Genomic DNA, 22334 nt, shown 5'->3' with positions numbered 1-22334 from the left:
CCATCCAGGGGCTGAACGAGACACCCTTCTCTCTCTCCCCACAGAGGCAGTTCCCCGACGGAGTTGCAGCTGGAGAAGATCTGGCGAGGCCCCGTGGTGAGTATGTGGATCCGTGCCCTGCAGCCAGTGCCCCGATGACTCCTCTTGCTGTCAGACTCCATGAGGAAGGGATGCCACGGGCAGCCCCTGATGGCAACTCGTCCCGAGAGAGATCACGACCCCTAGTCACCCAGGGGCGTCCCCAGGACTTCGGGGCGTGACCTCACCAGCCCCACTGGCAAGCAATCCTCGTCCAAGAATGGGCACAAGCAAGCGTGCCTGCTCGCTCTGTTCGGTCCATCCTGAGGGCCACCCTTTCCATCGAGGCCCCACTAGGGAAGGGCCTTCCTCCACTCCGCCCAGCAGCCCACTCCCGATGACCCGGCCCCTGGCAGTGGTCCCATTCCTCCTTCAGGAGGACATACCTGACAAGACCCCTCCCACACTTGGACGACACCTGTGAGAAGCCCAAGTGCTCAGCAGCCCAAGTCAAAGTCCACCTGTCTTATTATGCTTTTTACCTGTACAGTGTATAGTGTTAATACTGTGTTCAGTATTGTGTTGTTACTATGGCAATATACGAGTAAGGTTGGTAGACCCGAGTTTTTATGTCCTGTTCCTCCAGTTGCATGCTCTAGACCCAGTCTCGAAGGGAATCCCAGCTCAGTCGCTCGTGTTCAGAGGACAAGAAATTGACCCTTGAACACGTAGCATAACACAAAGTAAATCTGCTTAGTGTGTAATATGGCTGATGTGAAAGATGGATAAATAATATCAGATAGTCGGTACGACAGTGAGACAAGCCTAGCATAAGATGGTTAGCAGTAACAAGGTTGGCCTAACGTAATTAAAGATTGTTATTATGCAAGATGGTTAGGCTACCATAGCATAAGAAGGTTAGTAACATGGTTAGCCTACTATAGATTGTTAGGCTACCATAGCATAAAAAGGTTAGTAACATGGTTAGCCTACTATAGGTTGTTATTGTGTAAGATGTTTAGGTTAGCATAACATAAAAGGGTTATCATATGCTTACCCTAGTACAGTATAAGATGGTTAGTGTAAGATGGTTAGCCTACCACAGCATACGACGGTTAATGAGATAGTGAATTACTTTAAGATGGTTATTGTGTAAGATGGTTAGCCAACCACAGCATCCGACGGTTCATAAGATAGTGAGTTACTTTAAGATGGTTAATGTGTAAGATGGTTAGCCAACCACAGCATACAACGGTAAACAAGATAGTGAATTACTTTAACCCGCCCCGTCCCGTCGACATATGGGTACGTTGCAACATTTTGCATTTGCCAGTCCTGCGATGTACTGGTACGTCGTGCAATTGGAAAGTTCCTAATTTGCACAATTTTCAATTTTCGCGCGTGATTTTTCGTACGTATACACGGGACACCTACCTCTATTACTCTACAAGATGCCAAGCAGGTACAATCCCGTACACCGCATAACCTCCTCCCCCCCATTGTCTCGGCAATTCACCTGTTACCAGTGACCTGGCCAATAAAGACATTCAGGGCAAGAGTGATTCCCCAATCGAAGACAATGTGGAGGACAAAGTTTACATAGCATTAGAGGAAGAAACAGTCAGAAATGATGATCAGGTAATGTGGCAAAAGAAGGTCAGGAATGGTGATGAGTTAGTGAGTGAAACAATGCTTATAATGCCTATATTACTGTTTGAAAACCAATATACTCTCGTACTACATATAATTTTGTACCAAATAAATAAATAAATACCATTTATGAGTGGTGTGTAATAGTTATCCTCCCATAGAACTCGTTTTCTTTGCAGCCAGCCTGATAGAAAACCCTGTAAGGTAAGGAGGTACTCCTACCTGTATCGAGTATTTTAAACCTCAGGTGAGCGATTTCTCTGAATTTTCGATGTTTCTCACCAAAAGCGGAGATTTTAACCAAAAAATTTTTTTTCCAAAAATACTCGGGACTGGGGAGTGTCGGAGGTGCGAAAGTGCTCGGTACGTGACGGGTTAAGATGGTTAGTGTTAAGACGGTTAGCGTAAGTCAATAAATTAGTTTAAGATGGTTAGTGTTAAGACGGTTAGCGTAAGTCAATAAATTAGTTTAAGATGGTTAGTGTGTGAGACGGCTTGTGTGCAAAGAAATTTCCTTGCGCTAGCAATGTATACATTTCTCTCTCTCTCTCTCTCTCTAATAAGTCATACAGTACTTTTATTACAGGTCTTTCCATTACAGGTGGCTTTACATTGAGTGACAAGCCAAATGCTCTCCTGTAAGCCAAGAAACCATTTACAACGCTGGGTGGTAACCATATAACCAAACCATACGTGCTCTCTACGTGTCAAGTGGGTTGGTGGAGGGTTAGTGCCCCTCCCTGTAAAACAAATAACTCAGAGTCAAATGGCCACTCCATACGGGATTATGGCGTCTGGCAATAGGTAGATAGATAGACCATTTTCTGCCTAATGAAGTAATTGTTTTGTTTGCTGTCAAAATCATTTCATCCAGAAAAACTGTAAACAAAATGAGTAAACTTGTAGGATAGTAGATAATTAGATGAATAAATATACTGACTGATTGCTTGAGAAAGAGAGAGAGAGAGAGAGAGAGAGAGAGAGAGAGAGAGAGAGAGATTCATATTCAATGGACTTTAAGTATGACGTGAGATAATTTTCTAGTCCATATGCTTAAACACTGTTATGTCCACGTCCCCAAACTGCCGCAGGCTCCAACAGAGGAAGGATGTTGCCCAGTGAGTAGTTCTCCTAATTGTCAGTCTTTCGGTGTACAACACACAAGCTCAGCTGAGGCGAAAATAAACACTGGATTCTTGAAGTTCACTGACTTTATTTTCCAAATACTTCCACTTAATGCAGTCCAACTTCACTTCACTGTTCTCACAAGCACTGGGGCTATACAAACTTTACTAACTACTATTACACTTAATGCTTGACAGCACTTCACTGTTATTACACTTAATGCTTGACAGCACTTCACTGTTATTACACTTAATGCTTGACAGCACTTCACTGTTATTACACTTAATGCTTGACAACACTTCACTACACTCAAACTGAACTGAAAACCGACTAACCTGTTCTAGTCTCTTATCCATCCTTTTATAAGCTTGCATTATCGAGAAACTTCTCCTTCTCCACAGTTATGATGTAATCCAGAGAGAGAGAGAGAGAGAGAGAGCACAGTTACCAACTCGGAGACAACCAAAACATGCCAGTTTTCTTACAGTAAATAACACTATAAATCATTTACCATACAAAATTTTGTGGTAGGTGGGGGCACTCACCATCCACTCACTTGATGTAGTGCTGCTCTTGGGTGTCTGCCCTTTCCTCTCCTCCATACTTCTTTCCTTCCATCCTCTTCTGTTTTTCTTTCCTTCATTCTTTCCTCATCCTTCTGCCTAAGGGTGACTTTACACTCCCTCTTCTGTCTTTCTTTCCTTCATTCTTTCCTCCTTCTCCTGCTTGTGGGTGACTCTACACTGAGTGACAAGCCAATTTATTTTCTTTACACCAGGAAACCATTTACTAAGCTGGGTGGTAACCATATAGCCAAATTTTGGCACCTGGTGGTTTAGTGGGTAATTATTGCGCTCCAGTCGGATTGAGCCGGTGAAGGTTTATATCCAAGGGATGATTGGGGTTTATTGCTCATGTAATACCACTCAGGGATGAGTGAGACTGGTCACTCTCATCTTAAATGTCAGGACCAAACTTGCCTAGCCACGGGCTGCTACGCTTCTCATGGGGCAACGTAGGATTGGATGATGAATGAATGACAAACTTAATTTCAGTTACATAATTTTACAATGACATAACTAACATATTATTGAGAAAAAGAACATAAAAATCAATGCGTAACTTACGAAACAACTACGCTCACAAATAGCAGGTAAACTGGCAGCTCTGACTCGTACTGAAACCTATAGTGCGAGAAACTTCGAGCTACATCTCAGCTGCCTAACTAGCAAATCTCGTTTCTTAACACTACCCCCTCCCAAGTTCTTTGTCGTCCTGACAAAACTACACAGTATATCCAATATAAACATAAACCTTAATCCTAATGAAACATCTAACTCTATACAAAATTATCTTTCAACTTGTCAGGTCTTCTTCTACGCAGCTTCTGACGAAGTCCTTGTTCCTCCACACAGTCCACTCCTCCTGGAAGGTCTTGGTCCTCTTCCTGATTCACCTCTTTCTTGGGAAACTGTCACCATCCTCTTGCACTTCAGCTCCTTGGTTCTCCTCAACATCCTTGGCTACAGGTGAGCACGATTCCTCGGAGACGTCCCAGCTGTACTGTTCTGGCCGCTCATACTGCCACAGACGATTCATGTGTGCCACCTTTGGGCGAGACTTCCTGCCTCCCCGAATCCGATATGTTACATCTGATAGGCGGTCCAACATAGTGTAAGGCCCGTCCCATGGGCTCTGTGGCTTCAGTGACAGTCCCTTCTTTCGCTGAGAATTGTATAACCAAACTTGGTCACCCTACTTGAAGCTCACCTCACTTGCCTTGGCATCATACTTGCACATCATCACCTCTCCTGAAAACTTGAGGGCTCCTCGCACTTGATGATATACCTCAGCCAGCTTTCCTGAAGGTGCTTCGCATAGCTGGAGGTGTCTGTAGGCAGCTCTTCACCATGTGGTCTTACCACGAACAAGTTAATGGGTAAGTGTAACTCGTGGCCCAACATCAGCTTTGCAGGGGTGTAGCTGGTAGACTCATGCGATGCAGACTGATATGCCATCAGCAACGCAGGTAATTTCTGGTCCCATTCTGTTTGTTCCTCTACACAGTAATTGACCAGTTCTTGTCCCATAGTCCATTTGAATTTCTCCACCATCCCATCTGACTGTGGCCTTAGTGGGGTTGTCCTGGTCTTCTTGATCCCCAGTAACTTGCAGCATTCACGGAACATAGCAGACTCGAAGTTTCTATCCTGGTCTGAATGTAGCCCTTGTGGCATCCCAAAATGACAGAAAAACTGGTCAACCAACACCTGAGCAACAGTCACAGCCTCTTGATCAGGGATAGCATAGGCTTCTGGCCACTTCATGAAGTAGTCCATGGCGACACATATATACCAGTTTCCTCTTTCAGTGAGTGGCAAAAGTCCAGTAATGTCCACTGCTACTCTTTCCATCAGTGCACCCACTTGGTACAGATGAAGATGGGCGCAACCCTGTTTCTTGGGTCCCTTCTTGGTACAACACACATCACAGGCCCAACACCACTCTTCAACATCCTGGTGCATGCCATTCCAGTAGAACCTCTGTTGCAGCCAGCTTAGAAATTTTTTCACTCCCAGGTGCCCACTAGTGATCTGGTTATGAAACTCATCCAAGATCTTAGACTTCATTTTCTTTGGAACCACCAGCTGCCAATACTTGTTGAGGCTATCGGCTGTCTCCCACTGATGCTCCAGTAGTTCGTTGTTCAAACGAAGAAGGTCCCACTAACTCCAGTAGCTCTTGGTCGCGGGGCTTAACCCGGAAACTTCTTTCCAAGATGGTCACACTGTACCCTATTGCAGCCATTCTAGCACTGTCTGTAAATCTGCATCCTCCATCTGCATCTTTTTCAGGTCTTCTGCATATGATGCTGGCCCTGTCACAACAGTACGGTGGCATTTCTTGCAAAGATTCCCATTCCTACTACACTCCTTGCTATCTGTTCTTCCGTCTTTTTGCACAATATTCATCAGGGTTCTCCTGCATTTCTTCAGCGGTGTGGCTTCTTGGGAAAAATTAGCTGGTTGTTGCCTCTCGTCACCAGCCTTCACTAATTTACCCTCATCCTTCTCAGTTGGACACTTATAGCTGAACTGTCCCACCTCACCACATGTCCAACACCCGTTTGTTGCAATCTGAGTTTTCCTTGCACTGTTCCTTTCTTGCTCCTTCTTCAATTTGTGACAGTCCTCCTTCTTGTGGCCCAACTTCCCGCAGAACCAGCAGCCTCCTCCAGTCTTCTCCTGTTCCCTCTTCCACTTGTAGCAGTCTGCTTTTCTGTGTCCCGGCTTTTCACAGTACCAGCAACTTCCCTCATTTTTTTTACTTTTCACGTACCTGCCCCTATCTTGCCTTGAATCTTGCACTACGACCTGTCTGAAAGTTTGATGTAATGGACCTGACATAGGACTCAGATTCTAGAGCCCTGGCTAGTGCGTCTTCCATGTTTCTTGGTTGTGCCTGCTTCACTTGCACTTTTAATTCTGCACTGTCAAGAGCATTGATGAACTGGTCCGTCAATAGAATAGCCAACAGGTTAGGTGCTGCTCCAGGGTACGCCTTGTATGCCATACACTCCAGGTCATGAGCACGCTACAGCAGGGATTCTCCTCGAGCCTGTACACGGCTCTGGAATCTTGCTCTGTAAACCTCAGTCTGGTACATGGTTCAGTATCTGTGCTCCAGCACTTCTACTAGGGATTCATAACTGTTCCTCTCCATCACTGACATCTGGCCCAGAATTTCCATTGCGGCACCCTTAAGGCTAGTAGCAAACTGCACAGCCATCTGCCTATCTTCCCAATCATTCTGATCACAAGTAACTCAAACTGTGCACAGTAAGCTTCCCAAAATATTCTACCATCAAATTCCTGAGGTTTCTTTTTAATTGGACCTCCATTATAGCCATGCACTTTATTGGTTTGTGGCTAAAAACTGGGGCATCATAATTAAGGCCAGGACTTAAAACTAATGCATTCTTATTATTCAACCCTGTAATGCTACCTTTGGATGCCTGGGATTCGTGAAGATTCACCATACACTTTCCATTCCTTTCATATGCTCCCTGTACACTAACAAGAGGCTCAGCAGTACAATATTTCTCTACAACCTCAATTTTCTCACTAATTATCTTAACATGGTCAACTACATGCTTCAACTGGTTATCTGGATGCTGTCTGCACTCCATCACTATTCCCTCACTAATCTTCAGCTGGTTGTCCTCATGCTGTTTGCACTCTATCACTATGCTGTCACTAATTAACTTCAACTGGTCGTCTACATGCTGTTTCCACTCCATTACATTATTGCTTACCTCATACTTTTGCTGCCGCAGCTCAGAGTATACCTCCTCCTTCAATATTATTGTTCCTGTTCTTCCTTCATTTCCCCCATGGAGCATCTAGCTGTCCTTGCATCCTCAGTTGTAATTCCCTCTGTTGCTCCTGTAATACCTCTTGAAGCTGTTCCTTCTGTGCATGCAATTGTTCTTTGATTTCTTCATTTTGTGCCTGTAGCTGTTCCCTGAGTTCTTTCTGTCCTTCATTCTGTGCTTGTAGTTGGACACTTTGTGCTTGTAATTGGACACTTTGTGCTTGTAATTGTCCTTCGAGTTCATTTCTGGGCTCTTTCTGTCCTTCACTTTGTGCCTGTAATAGCTTCACAATTGTCGCCAGGGACATTTCCTCCCCCTGCCCAGCTCAAGACCTTGTCTGCACACCTTGTGCTTCCATGTTGAAAGATTAGACCCACTGGAGCACTTTCTAGAAATCCACACTCCTGACACCGTTGTTACGTCTATGTTCCCACTCTGCCACAGGCTCCAAGAGCAGTAGCTCAGTACATGAAGGGCATTACCCAGTGAGTTGTTCTCCTTATGGTCTTCGGTGTACAGCACACAAGATCAGCTTAGGTGAAAATAAACACTGGTTTCTTAACCCCTTCCCATGCAGATGAATTAATAAGTTTTCTGTGCCATGACGCATCAGCTTTCCTCACCTTATCTCCCAGCAGCCACACGCTCCAAAAATGTGTATTCTCTGCTTATATTCACCACCCAAACATATTTATTTTGCCACAAAACCCACATATTCCTATTTGTCGATGTTTGTTCTACATGATAAGCAAAAAACACACACACACAAAAAAAACACACTATACTTACAGTAGGGCCCTTGGAATAAACATTCGGGACCATAGATTTCACCTCCCAGCATCATAAGTCGAAAGTTTACTAATCAATCTCTACATCTTATATGATCATTCGAAAGAGAATTTTATTAGCTTTCGAATGCCAGAAGTCCCAGTTTGATATGACTTATGGTGTTCGAGTAATAAGCAAAAAAGTAAAACCCATTTCCGACAGACAACAGATTTTTTATTCGGGGAGCTCTACCAAAAAACTTTTCTCGCCACTGTTATGTTTTTATTTTATCATCCTATGCACAATTTCATTCGCTTTCATTTGAGCCAAAACGGTGATCCTAGGCCTCATAGTTTTCGAGAAAAATGCATAAAACTATGGAGTATTTTCACACGCGCTGAACTGCCATCAACCATGCTCACTTACATTATTTTCCCATAGCACGCTAACATTTTTATGCTTGCTAGCTACACTTTCTTTGGTTTTATACCAACAACTGTTTTATATAATTAATTCTGTGTTGTTTTTAGTCCTCTCAGAAACCACACATGAATACTAAACGTGTGGCTAGTAACTGAAACTGAAACTGTACTTACTTCCCTGTCATTTGTGTTGAGGTAAATAACAATATATATGTATGTGTAAATATACTGACATAAATAGAGGTAAATAGATAAATAAAAAAAGAATATCACATACTTCTCCAGTGGCGATGATCTTCCTGCAGGACCAGATAAGTTGAGAGGTGAGGAGTTTTGTACTGTGTGTGTGTGTGTGTGTGTGTGTGTGTGTGTGTATGCTCCACTAGTGAAGGTATCGCTTGGTATAGTACCGCTCAAAACAATCACCCATGCAAAGTGGCACATCACATACAGGACACATGTTCCTTGTGTCCTTCCTCACCCCAACTTGAAGCACAAGGTACACCTTAGCCTCTTCTTGTTGGGGATCCTCACCCGGTGGTGGCCCAGAGTGCGATCCAACCTCACGTCGCCGTCAATCACCCGGCGAAGCTTGCTTGGATACCCTTATGCTCTGTGGTCCTGTACCGCGGGAGCTGCAGGCCCAGGCATGGGTTCTCCTGACAGACCAGCAACTGGAGGTGGTGGCAGTGCTGGCACCCCTGATGGGCCTCCTGCAGGAGGTGCTGGTGATGACTGTAGCACCTGTGATGGGCCTGCTGCAGGTGGTGCTGGTGTTGGTTGTCCTGTGGACAGTGCTGGTGCTGGTGGTGACTGGGCCCATCCTGGCACTGGTGCCTGTGCCTGCTGGGTGCTATGTGTTGCTGGTGCTGGCCGCCGAGTAGGTAGGTCTGGGGTGTGGTGGAGTATGTGTCCAGACGTGGGCCAGTCCTCTTCATGGAAATGCAAAAGATCGTAGATGATCTGCTCAACAAATCCAACAAGAGTTACTGTCGCGCGTCTGTACTTTTTGTACAAGGCGAATGCGTTGAAGAGTGCCATTTGGATGAAGTAGGTGATCTTCTTCATTCACTTGACAGTTCACCGTTGGATGGGGTAGTACTGGATCATCTGATCGAAATGATCAACCCATGTACCTGTTGTAGTCCTGCACAACGACGGGCTTGTTAATGACCTTCTCCATTTAGGTTGTCTGCCCGTCATGACCCTGGACCTTTCCTCGAACCCTCTTCGGAATGGTGTCCACAGTGTGAAAGGTGGACACCATGTTCACAATGTGCTTGTCCTTCCACAGCAGGACTAACATGTTGTCCTTGTGCCTGTATGTCATGCCCCCCTCGGGCAGGCTCTTTGCGTTGGCGATGGCCTGCAGCAGGCATGGCGCTCCTCTAGGCAGCCGTAGGGTCCCACACACGTAAAAGCCTGCAGTGAAGAGTCGTTTGCACAGGGCTACAAAATCGTAGTTGTCCATGAACAACTTATAGCCTTGGTCCTTCAATGCTTCCACGAGGCCCCACACGGTGTTCTCGAGGGTCCGCTGCACCCTTGCGTAGACCTCGAGGTTCCAGATATAGCCCGAGGATGACTCAGCCAACATGTACAACTTGATGGAATACTTGGTGGGCTTCTGGGGGTTGTACACGCGGAAGAACAGCCGGCCCTTCCACCTTAGAGAGCCCTCATCCAGGCTGAGCTGCTCCTAAGGTTGGTACACTGACTGGAACTGCCGAAGGAGGTAGTCCATGACCGTGCAAAACCGGATGAGCTGATCTTGGTTGTCCCGGGGTATGGCAAGCGAGTTGAAGGTGTGGAAGTGCTTGAGGATGGTGGTGAAGTGCCTTCACTCATCGCCTGCCGGACCCTAGGGTTGTCGTGCAGCTCATAGCTCCTCCAATCAGCATGTGCATGAACCCCATGAAAAGGTATAACCCCAGAAACTTGCCCATCTCTTCATTGCAGGAGAATCAGTCATCCAGCTGAGTCCACAGGAATGTGGCATACTGGTTGGTTTCCACGGTGAGGTAAGACAACAACTCCTGCATGAAAAAGAGCCGGACGAACTGCAGAGGAGTTGTTGGAATATCCACCTTGATCCCTGGGAAGCCAGTGAATGGCCTGTGGCTCGGTGTGAACAGACCACTGCTCCACCCAGGATCCTCTTCAGCAATGGTGGCGGCCTGTCGATCCCTTCAGCCTGCCCTCCGACCCCTTGGACGTCCCCTGTGTCCAGGCAGTGGACCATGGTGCGCTCGTCTGGGAGGGGACACCTCGGACGAGGACGAGGATGAGACAGAGGGCTCTGGGAACACCAATCTCCTTGGCCTGGCCGGCGAGGATGTCACCATTGCATTCTGCACGGCAGAAGTGGGTGGAAGGGCCATCACAACAAATGATGGCCCGGCTTCCGGTGACACTGGCTCGCCAGGGGGAGCAGAGGGGCCTGGAGATTGGGAGATGATGAAGAGAGTGGTGGGACTGGCAGGTCCTAGAGGTGGGGAGGGTTCTCTGGTGAAGCCGGCCGATGATGGTGGCGTGGTCTCCCGTGATGGAAGACGGACGGGCAGCTCCACTTGCTGACTGGATGGCATCAGCTCAACCTCCTCCACCCCAGAACGGTCGCTTTCTATTTCGCTCTCCGACTCTACCTCATTGCGGATCGTCTGCCACTCATGTGGTACCAGCCCGAGTTTCATCTCTACAAGACTAATGTCACTGCAAGACAACTGGAGAATGCTGTCCATGGGATGGACCCTGTGGTGGTCCAATGCTGTAGTAGGGTTGTGAGCTGAAATAAAGGAGTCAAGATATTTTACTCACGGCCTGCCAAGAATTTTGCTCAACACTGGCACAACGCAAGGGTTCATGATATACGTGTATGTCCTTGAAAAACATCATCTTCTACACCTGACTTAGTGCACAAGTAGAGGCCACAAGCACGTGGTTACCTCTTTCATTTACTTTGCACAGTACACATTACCAAATCTATCATTTTTATGAGATACACAGTACATTTTACCACTAAAATGTAAATGCACGTGTTCCGTAGGCCCTGACCAGTACGCTAAGGTGTAGCAGACGGTTTCCCTTTCGAGAACACGCTGCAATGTTTATGCTTCTATTTCACATTACACATAACTAAGTCCATCATTGTATGAGAATTATAGTATATTTCACCAATAAAATGTAAATGCACGTGTTCCTAACCTCGCACTGCATTTCGCTACCTTCGTGCTAACTCAGGTGTACGACACGCGCTCTTCCTTACGAGCACGTGACTCAGTCTTTCACGTTATTTTCACATAATACGTAGCCAAATCTATCGCTTTATGAGATACACAGTATATTTCACCAATAAAATGTAAATGCACATCTTCCGTAGGTCAATTACGTGGCCCCTACCTGAGCGGTAAGATAGAGCAAATGATGATTTCCAGATGATCACGTGGTTTTCACTTTCTTTTCACATAACACATAACCAAATCTATCACTGTATGAGGTATACAGTATATTACACCATCTACAATTACGTATCTCACTTTGTGTTTTGCTACCTCAGGTGTACGAGACGTTCTCTTTCTTACCAGCACGTGGGTCAGTCTTTCACGTTATTTTCATCTAATACATAGCCAAAGCTATCACTTTACGAGATACATAGTATATTTCACCAATGAAATGTAAATGCACGTCTTCCGTAGGGCAATTACGTGGCCCCTACCTGGGCGGTAAGTTGTAGCAGACGATGATTATCAGACAATCACGTGGTTCACTTTCACTTTCTTTTCACATAACACATAACCAAATCTATCACTGTATGAGATACACAGTATATTATATCATCTACAATTAACGTATCTCATGTTGCATTTCGTTACCTCTGGTTAACTCAGGAGTACGAGACATTCTCTTTCTTACGAGCACGTGGGTCAGCCCTTCACGTTATTTTCACATAATACGTAGCCAAATATATCACCTTATGAGATACACAGTATATTTCACCAACAAAATGTAAATGCACGTCTTCCGTAGGTCATTAGGATGCTTCTGAAAAGCCTCTTATTCTGTTGGATGGCCCCCCGATTAGGACATATTCCCCACGCTGTTTAAAATGCATATTTTTCTTTGTTAAATACCTACACTGTTGTGTGAAAATGTGAATAACAGCAGTGTCATTTATCATAATATAAATAATACAAATAGAACACGTACATGAATTGTTTATATTTATCATAAACAGAAATTAAAATATCACTGATGGCATGTGATGGCAACCTGCCCTGTCAGTGGCCCTATATTATTTAATTTCTGCTATACTTAGCGCAAGTTAGGTTCTTAATACATTGTTTGTTCAGACTAAATTACCCCTAGTGGGTATTTTGACTCATTCAGTCTCTATGTGGGCAGAAATTTAACGTTAAGTAAATGCTGGGACTCAACATTCTGCTCACTCTCTTCACACATGCGCACTGCAAAACATTTTTTTTTTTTTTTTCACGAGAGATTTGTTTTCAAAACAAACGCACGAGGAGTAATGCTTAAAACAATACAATTTAGACAACTTGTGGCCTGGTTAGGTTAGATGAAGTAAGGTACTGCAATTGCTTTGGAGGGTCTGAGGGGCTGTCTTGTGGTGCGCATGCGTGAAGGGAGTGAGCAAAATGTTGAGTCCCAGTATTTACTCAACATTAAATTTCTGCCTACATACTGTAGAGACTGAATGAGTCAAAATACCCACTAGGCGTAATTTACAGACTGAACAAACAATGTATTAAGAACCAAACTTGCATTAAATGTAGCAGAAATTAAATAATATAGGACCACTGAAAGGGCGGGTTGCCATCACATGCCATCAATGATATTTTAATTTCCATTTATGATAAACATGAACAATTTATGCTACGTTATATATACATGTTCTATTTGTATTATTTATATTACGGTATATGACATTACCATGATTCATAGAGTCATACAGCAGTGTAGATATTTAACAAAGAAAAATATGCTCCTCAAACAGTACGGGAAATGTGTCCTAATCGTGGAGCCATCTAGAGGAATACTAGCTTTGAAAGCACACCATTACGTGGCCCCTAACTGGGCAGTATGGTGTAGCAGACGATGATTTCCAGACGATCACGTGGTTCACTTTCACTTTCTTTTCACATAACATGTAACCAGATCAATCACTGTATGAGATATACAGTACACTGCACCATCTACAATTACGTATCTCACGTTGCATTTCGCTACCTTTGTGCTACCTCAGGTGTATGAGACGTTCTCTTACAAGCACGTGCTTCAGTCTTTCACGTTATTTTCACATAGTACATAACCAAATCTATCAATGCATGAGATACACATTATATTTCACACACAAAACAAATGTAAATGCACGTGTTCCTAACCTCGCATTGCATGTCGCTACCTTTGTGCTAACTCAGATGTACGATATGCACTCTTTCTTATGAGCAATTGGGTCAATGTTTTACTGTCTTTCAAATAAAACATAACCAAATCTATCAATATATGAGATACACGGTATATTACACCACTACAAGTATGTGGCCCTTACCTGTGTGCTAAGGTGTAGCAGATAATGTTTCCCTTACCTGAAGATGCTGCAGTGTTCACGATTTTATTTCACAATACACATAACCAAATCCATCAGTTTATGAGAAATACAGTATATTTCACCGCAACAGTACATGAACGTGCTCTGTAAGTCACATCTGCGATACTTAAGGCATCCCATACTATGTCTTCCGACGAGCACGTGGTGCAGTGTTTATGTTCATCCACACGAGCATAAAATAAACATATCACTCATGCTTTATTTCACACAAAAAACATGCGGAATAAATATAACAATATGATAAAATCAAATATCCCTATAAACCTCGTCTATTTTATCCCCTCCTGACAACGGCATGCCGTGGCTGTAAGGCGTACGTGACTTCTGCCCTAGCCAATATTTCATCATGTACACTCGTTGCACCATACTCCTATCTATTGCACAATAACACTAACCACCATATATCAGGATATAACAAAGACTTCATCAACACCTTGGCAAATATTCCGTTCAAGACAATGCCGTGTTATCAGGCCGTTTCCCGCCTCCCCCTGCTAAATGTTTCACTATGTCCTTCCTCACTAGCTATTGGACACTATATTCACCTGATTCACTGTCACTATTGTTCAATGGTTGAATAGTCACATTGGGTGCAGGGTAGAGGGAGTGTAGTTGCTGGGACATGGCAAAAAACAGGGTAGGCCTAGCACAATCTTTGTTGATCCAGCAGCTGATAACGGCCAGGAATGATTCACAAAAACCTAATTCCCTATTGGAAACACCAAATCTAATCACAGTAGTGCCCAAAAAGTAAACACAAGCACTATAGGTATAGTGGAAATAGACTACGATTAAAAGGGCATGCTGCATGCTACCTTCTTCCTTGACAGCCACTGTGGTACTGATCAACTTGTCCAGGCTGCTGTGCATCTTGGGCCCCAAGGTTGCCAAGTCATTATGTTTGATGAGAAGCACGGAAACTATGATGCTTTCCAAAATGATGCCGATTGGCCAAAAACTTTTTCTCTGACAAAGGTTATTATGTTTAAATGATGACAAATGTCTCATCGAATATAGTAGCAACCACACCCATATGACGACAAACGTGTCATCGTGGGTGGAGGGGTTAACCCGTCACGTCCCGAGGTTTTCCGCACCTATGACATCCCCCAGTCCTGAGCCTTTTTGGAAAAATTTTTTTTTTGCTAAAACTTCTGCTTAGGTCGAGAAACGAAGGAAAATCACAAAGAGAGTGGTTCCCGCGGTCTATAAGTGGTCCGTACAGGTGCGGTTCCCCCCCGCAGGTATGGTGTTCTGTAATGGGCTGGATATGCATTTACGTTTTCTATGGTAAGGAATAATGGGAGAAACAACACACAACACCTCTATATTTATTGAATTTGAACTAATAAACAATAACAGTAACAATATAATGGATTTCAGACACATATATATGAAAAATAAGCATTGTACCATCGCGCGAGCATAGCGAGTTTGGTCCGAGTCGTAACATGCTATATGCTAAGTTTCTGGTATGAGTCAACCTATCATTTTTTCTACTTGTATACTTCTATTTCAATGACATTTTACCAATTACAACTGTTTGTAAGTGTTTTCAGATGTTTTCATTCATTATGATGACATGCAACATAAGTATAGCGCACATCAGCTTAGTAAGCGCACTCGCTATGACTCGTATTTCAACATACCAAATTGTTTTATCACTTTCCAATTATTTTCCCCTTTACATAGAACCTTTCCTCCACCACTGTAAAGGTTTTCAATTATTTTCATTCATTACGAGGGCATTTAGCGATATGCTAGCGCATATTCACGTAGCAACCACGATCTCAAACACTCGTGTTTCATCATCTACTTTATTTATTCACTCCAATTATAATTTCCCACTTACATTACACACATTTACACCCCTATAATGCACTGTACATACTTACTGCCATTATTTATTCAAGTGAGCGTGAGAATATCGCCTGAAAATACCCTCGCAAGGAATGTTTCGACAAACATAATACTCACACACTTATATACTAATTCACTCACACACTTATATACTAATTATTCACTTTATCACTTGCTGACTTTTATTTTGACTAATACGTGCCTTATTCATTCAACTGAGCGTCAGGAAATCTTATCTTTATACACACGCTATGAATATTTGACTTCGAATATATATCATCACATACAATAATTTGAACTTATATTATACCCGTAAGAATGTCACATAATAATAATTATATAATTATGGGCCGTATTTATTGCACTGAGCGACAGAATATCGCATCATACAACCTTCTCTATGTAAGTTTCAACTTAGGGCAGATTTATATACTTACACACAATGTTTTCACTTATGTTCTACCCGTATGCACTTTATACTAATATTTGGAGATGAACATGACTGATAATTTCACTGAGCGTCTGTCTGTCGCATTTACCTCATAATTTCAGCGTCCTTTCGCATTCACACCATGCTAAAATTGCATCAACGTGTGATATTCACTAAAACATGGGTGAATACAGAGACCCACGTCACACTGCACGCACTCATAGCGGGTGTCCTTCCTCTGTGTCGTGAGTCTCACCTGGGAATTACTGCACACGTGACACCTGCGTTGGGGCCTAGGTCTGTTTGGCTGGGGAGGGATAGGAGTGGGGAAATGGCGGCCGGATATTCTCTGGGGAGTTTGGGCAATAGGGGCAGTGCGGGTGCGATGTTGGGGCCTTTCAACAGCATACTTTGCAAAGATTTCTCTTGTGAGCTCCCTCACAAACCCTTCAAATGTTTCCTGAACTCCTGTGGTCATGGCGTGAAGGTGGTGGCAATTCAGAGCAGTGATATCTAGTAAGTGAAAGAACAGTTTTTTATACCACTTCATCGTTGTCCTGGCACACTCTACTGTCGATATCATGGAGTCTGACTGGTCCATGAGGTGCATGTTTATATTGTAATCCATAACACACTCAGGTTGCCAAACACGACGCCTGCTCTCGCTACGGTAATCTACAGAATCAGTACGGTGCATCAAGGGGCGGTGAACCGTGGACAAGAGGCTTACTTCTCTGTTGTGGTTCCACATTGTTGCAAGGATGTTGTTGGCTTTGAAGAAGACAACCTCACTCCTTGCAAGTTTCCGCCCTACCTTGGCCATGTGATGCCGGTTCACCTTTACGGTTCCACAGACTCCCGTTTCATGTGTGTGAAGATAACGAGCGAGAAGAGGGCTAGTGTACCAATTGTCGAGGTAGAGAACGTGACCGCGATGAAGGTAGTCTTGTATCATCGTCTTTACCACTGCTCCCGACAGTCCAATACTTCGATCTTCTATTATGTCTGTCTGTGCACCGGTGTACAAGACTATGTCTTGCACGTATCCAGTCCTACAGTCACACATAACAAAGATCTTGAACCCAAAACGGTGCCTTTTGCTGGGTATATACTGTCTGAATGAAATATTGCCTCTCCACAACACGAGACTCTCGTCTATGACGAGATCTCTATAGGGATAGAATGAGGAACGAAAGGTTTGCCTGAGGTGATCATAGACCAACCGAATTCGCCTCATTTTGTCAGTGTTGTTTGCATTTGCACTCATGAGCATCATAAAAATGGAGGCGACTTAGAATTTGTTGAAACCGATTACGGCTCATCACTTGACCAAATATGGGGGTAAACATAACAGGGTCCCTAGTCCAGTAAGCAGGAATTCTATTCTTTCTTATAATACCCATCAAAAGGACCAGGGCAAAAAATAAGAACATTTCTGGAAGGGAGACAGGGTAATCATAGATCATAGAATGGCTACTCCTTGTTCCCAATCTTTCACTTTCTAGGCGCTGGGCGCTTGCAAACAGGTTGGTTTGGTGGACAATATGCTCAACAAATGCCTCACTGAAAAACAGGTGGAAAAAATCCAACCTGGTGGAATTACTGTGAATACCTGGTGCAATGCAGCCAGATCGCCCTTGCTCAGTGAATGGGTGAATGAGGGGAGAAAAATCACTCCCATCCTCCCAATCCCACGACACAAATCCCTCGTCCCCATCAGCCCCATCACCGCCTTCGTCTGGGTGGGGAGGAGATCCTGGTTGGGGAGGTGGGGGAGAAGGAATACGGAGGGCTTCCCCACTGTCACTCCTCTTCCCTCTGCCTTTACCCTTTCCCTTTCCCTTACCCTTACGGCCTTGAGGAACATTAGGGGGCTGTGGGGATGAAATGGGAGAATATTGGGGAGCAGAAGACGTGCTGGGGAGTGGTTCCTCCCCACCTTCCCCCTCCATTACCACACCACGTGCTCTCTCACGCAACCTAGCTCGACCATGTGTTAGGGGATATTGGGGAGCATAAGACGTGCTTTGGAGTGATTCCTCCCCACCTTCCCCCTTCCTCACAACCCCACGTGATAAGGAACGCACCCGCACTGGCCCACGTGATCCACTCTGCCGCCTCACACTACGTAGGGAGAGCAATGACTCACTCACGTCACTCTCACTTTCCCTAATCCCTGGACTTTCCCTTTCACTCCCCACTCCCTCCACTTGACTTCCTAGCTCCCCAAACAGAATGCTAGGCCCATACCTGCTCTTACGACGTGGTGTGCACTCTGGGCCACGATGTGTAATCACCTCCCGTCCATACCACGTGGCAGCACGTCCCACGGCTCCGTCCTCGTCCTCGTCCTCATCCTCGAATTCTGCTTCCAAATCACACTGGGGATAGGGATAGGATATACCACGTGCCTTCTTTGCCTCCTGCCCCTCTCTAGCAGCACGGTAAGTCATGTACTGCCGCTTCCTGGGTGACGGAACTTCCTCGTCACTGCTGGTGGTTTCTTCCTCCTCTGGCTGCACATAATCTTTGTCCATCTCCTCGTCGTCCAGTGGGGAATCACTGTCGCCGGTAAAGGTGTCCAGGGCGACTTGAATCTCGCTGTCTGAGAGACCTCTCTTAGCCATGTCTGAGCAGGACCGTGGCTACCAGGTGAGTGGACGAGTGGTGGGCTAGCGCGGGTCGCGTGGGGTTGCCGAGTGTCCCTGCCTGGTGGCAGGTAAGGGAAGGTCAGGCGAGGGTACGTACCACAAATCAAGCGCGAAATGTGAAAATTGTCGAAATTATGCACATTGCAATTGCACGACGTACTGGTACGTCGCCGGGACTGGCAAATGCAAATCGTTGCAACGTACCCATACGTCGACGGGACGGGGCGGGTTAAAGTCCACTGTTTTTATTTTGCAAATAATTCCACTTAATGCTTTCTAACTTCACTTCACTGTTCTCACAAGCACTGGAGCTATACAAACTTTACCATCTGCTGTTACACTTAATGCTTGACAACACTTTACTGTTATTACACTTAATGCTTGACAACACTGCACTACACTCAAACTGAACTGAAAACCAATTAACCTGTTCTAGTCTCTCATCCATCCTATTATCAGCTTGCATTATTTGAGAAACCTCTACATCACCACAGTTCTGGTGTAATCCAAAGAGAGAGAGAGCACAGTTACCAACTCAGAGACAACCAGAACATGCCAGTTTTCTTACAGTACATAACACTATAAACTATTTACCATACAAACTTAATTTCAATTACATAATTTAAGTCACATACATAACACATTGAAAAAAAGAGCATAAAAATCAATGCATAACTTACAAAACAACTACTCTCACAAACAGCAGGCAAACTGGCAACTCTGACTCATACTGAAACGTACGTTACAAGAAATGTTGAGAAACATCTCGGCTACCTAACTGGCAAATCTCGTTCTTTAACAATACTGTTTCAAAGCTTATAATGATATGAGCAGGCTATGATTAAAACCAATAAAGATTTTGGCTAGAGATTAGTATATTATTTATTCACATAATTTCTGACATAATATGCAAGCATATGTTAGGATATGATAGGATAAAAAGAAAAATTTTAGTGTGTAACATTGTAAGGTATAAGCTGGGACACAGGAGACGAGAAAGGAGAGTGTGATGTCATCACCCAGGAGCAGGAACGTTTTCTTTCTCTCCTGGGCAGCCCATGAGTAGACAATGAAATCTATGGATATTGCCCAACATGACCAAGTTCAGCTTGACCTAGCCTGGCCCAACCGTGATGGTTTTCAGAAGCTAATAACTTTTCTACTATGTGTGATAGAGAAGTCTTTTAGCAGGTAGTAGATACATTCATTATAATTTGTTTTTAGCTATATATTTACCCTTAAGGCCAAAGAAACTCCTTGGAATTCCAGCTTTCCAAGTTAACCCGCGGTGTCCCGTCGATGGTCTTTAACATCCACACGTTTTGTCACTGCCAATCCCGTCGACGTACATAAACGCGAATCAATTGCAAGGTCCCTAATTTGCACAATTTTCAATTTTCGCGAGTTTTTTTTGGTACGTTATCACGTAACACCTTCCTCTACAAGATGCCAGGCAGGGACAATGCCTTATCCAGCATGACCTCCTGCCCCCCCTGCACGCCATTGTCTCAGCAATTCACCTTGTTATCAGTGACCTGGCCAGTAAAGCCATGTCATGCCATGGTACGAAATTCAGGCCCAGAGTGATTCCCCAATGACAATGTGGAGGACAAACTTTACATAGCATTAGAGGAAGAAACAGTCAGAAATGATGATCAGGTAATGTGGCAAAAAAAAGGTCAGGTATGGTGATGAATTAGTGAGTGAAACAATGCTTTTAATGCCTATATTACTGCTTGAACACCAAGTCAATGAATAAATACCGTTTGTGAGTGGTGTGAAATAGTTATCCTCCCATAGAACTCGTTTTCTTTGGTGCCAGCCTGTTAGAAAACCCAGTAAGGTAAGGAGGTACTCCTACCTGTATCGAGTATTTTAAACCTCAGGTGAGAGATTTCTCTATGAATTTTCGATGTTTCTCACCAAAAGTGGAGGTTTGAGCCAAAAAAAAAAAAAAATTCCAAAAATGGTCGGGATTGGGGGGAGTCAGTGGTGGAAAAGTGGTCGGGATTGGGCGGGTTAATGTTCCGAGGGCTTCAGCTAAGATGCTCCAGTATGAAAACAGGTTGAAAAAGATTTTCCTCTTGTAACACTGTCTTTGCATGAATTCTAACAGCTCATATCGGATATTACACTCATAATTTTACATGAACATTTTTTCTACATTTTGGGAGTGAAATCAATATGGGTAACCATCCCATTTCTGGATTTTATCATTCAATAAATAGCCAAGCATTTATTGACGCAGTTCATTGACGCGGCAAGTCGGCAAATGAGAACCGAACATTGTGAGTGTGATAAATGCTACGGTGCCTTGCTATAGGAACATCCAGAGAGAAAACGTAAGAGAGAGATAACGTGAAAAAGTAAATATTTTAGCTCAATTATTCTTCTGTTTTTGTTCAACTACCTTACCGGAAATGTTGAAAGTTTACACCCAAGATGAAATTATGATGATAGGCGTAAGTACAAATGCTCGCTCGCTCGTCATGCGCTCACAAAACGCACTTTACTGGTCATTTAGGCCTTGCCTTTTATGCTGGAGAATTTCCTTTACTAACTAACTATCACACGAAGACATACTGAAAGGCAATGCAATGGTCACAGTAAAATGGGTTTATATCAATATCATGTATGATGAGAAACTAGTTCAGGCATTACTGAATGCAGGGCAACTTGCATATTCAAAGATATATATATATATATATATATATATATATATATATATATATATATATCATCAGCTGCTTGAGTGTCCACTGAAGGACTTGCCTTTCCCAACCGAAGTGGGGACGATACAGCCTATGTATCTCTACCAAGTGGCTTAGGCTGTCTGGTAGAGATTGTATGTAGGGTTGGAAGTGCTTGTAAGTGTAATTGTTGTGTTGGAGTGGCTTTGGATGTGTGTGTAGTCCGTGAACCAAATGTAATCGGCCTGCACAGGCCAACTGGGTGCAAGCATACTTTATAGTATGTGACACTGGTTCAACCACAGCATCCCTTATGTCCGCCAAGCAATACGTGGTCAGAATAACGCTCCCAAAGTTTATTACCCTGGCGAGGCACGAACCCTCGTTCTTCAGTGTACAAAAACGCACACTTTACCACTGTACCATAGAGGCTTCATATATTTATATATATATGAAAAATGTAAAGGGTTAGAAGTAAGAACTGCCCCCTCACAACAACCTGAGAGAAAGAAATAAAATGAATAAAAGGTTTAAAATTATTTATCACAATGTACTACAACAGAATACAAGCAAGATACAGTTATTTAACAGTTATGACCGCATAAACCGAGATATAATATTAATTAACAGCCATGGAGTAATGGACAATGAAAACTCAAAACAATTATTTACCAGTTACGCCAGCATACACCCAGATAAAATAATTATTAATAGCC

This window comes from Coenobita brevimanus, chromosome 61, assembly GCF_032717465.1.
Source record: "Coenobita brevimanus isolate Jiangsu-jjx chromosome 61, ASM3271746v2, whole genome shotgun sequence".
NCBI lineage: Eukaryota > Metazoa > Arthropoda > Malacostraca > Decapoda > Coenobitidae > Coenobita > Coenobita brevimanus.
The sequence above is the reverse complement of the archived record's forward strand: the minus strand, read 5'-3'. Positions refer to the sequence as shown.